Source organism: Mus caroli, unplaced genomic scaffold (genome assembly GCF_978045245.1).
Source record: "Mus caroli unplaced genomic scaffold, Mus_caroli_1 scaffold_7, whole genome shotgun sequence".
NCBI lineage: Eukaryota > Metazoa > Chordata > Mammalia > Rodentia > Muridae > Mus > Mus caroli.
This window is the reverse complement of record NW_028227262.1, coordinates 31,859,977-31,861,004: the sequence shown is the minus strand read 5'-3', so window position 1 is coordinate 31,861,004 and position 1,028 is coordinate 31,859,977. Positions and strand designations below refer to the sequence as shown.

Below are 1,028 nucleotides of genomic sequence, written 5' to 3'. Positions count from 1 at the left end.
CTATCCATCTGACCTTTGTTGGTAACAGAACCCTGCTGCTTTAGGGTCACAGACCTAGATGTGCCCCCTTACCCCTCCCATGGCAGCACAGGCCAGGATCCCACCATGGTCCCAGGTGCCATCCCCAGCTACTCCCATCAGGCTGTTCTTCTGTATCTGCGAATCTCCAGTTCTGCCTCTTCATTGTGTTCACATCCTTCTGCTTCTCTTTCCCTTCTATTTCTCCACCACATATTTACTCCTCTTAGAGGTACTTAGAGTCTCTGTGTGCCTGGGGCCATCTCAAGAGCAGTCTTAAGAGTGTTATACCCTACAGGGGTCATCTTGGGCATGGTCTGCCCCTCCTCATAGGCCTGTGTGGTGGTTGTCTTAGGCTAGCTCTCCGTTCGGTCCCCAAGGAGCTGGCCTGGTGGTCATTGCTGGCTCCTTCATCATCCAGTCTGCCCAAGTGGCCCCAAGTGAGGGTTGTCTGTTTTGGGCTCACTCCCTCCTGATCCCTCAGTCCCAGGCAGGGCTCTTCAGGTCTCCAGCTTGCTCCCGAAGTCCTGGGAGCCCTCAGGGCCTGCATGGAACCAGACTGGTGGTTGTCTCAGGCTAGTTCCCTGTCTGAGCCCCTGGTCCTGGACTGTCTCAGGGTTTTGGTTTATTCCCCTCCCCCACCCCCACAGCCCCAGGGAGGCTATCATTCAGATATTCATAGGTCAGAACACTGAGTACACTCTCCTCCAACAATCCTCTCTCTTTTCTACCACTTACTGACACACATGTGGCACAGCAGCCGCACCTGCAACGTTACTTCGGGCTATGTAACGTAGGGGTGACTATGTTTTGTTTGGTTTTTGTTTTTGTTTTTGTCAGAAAAGCTGTTACTGTTTTGCAGATGCTTCTCTTCATCGTCAAATGTATGACTGCGATGGTATGATTTCCCCCTTAAGTAGAAGAGCACAGGGAAAAACACTGATGGATTTCCAGGTCATTAACGAACCAGCTTGGCATTCTTGGGACGTACCCTAGCTAGTCAAGGTGCA

General features: G+C 51.8%; 1 non-coding gene across 1 annotated transcript; it reads right to left on the bottom strand.

Moving 5' to 3' along the window:
- Positions 1-670: 670 nt before the first annotated feature.
- LOC115031426 (small nucleolar RNA SNORA17) lies at positions 671-806 on the bottom strand. Its single transcript, XR_003837059.1, has one exon. It is a non-coding gene; the product is annotated as a small nucleolar RNA SNORA17 (small nucleolar RNA).
- Between the last annotated feature and the right edge of the window lie 222 nt (positions 807-1,028).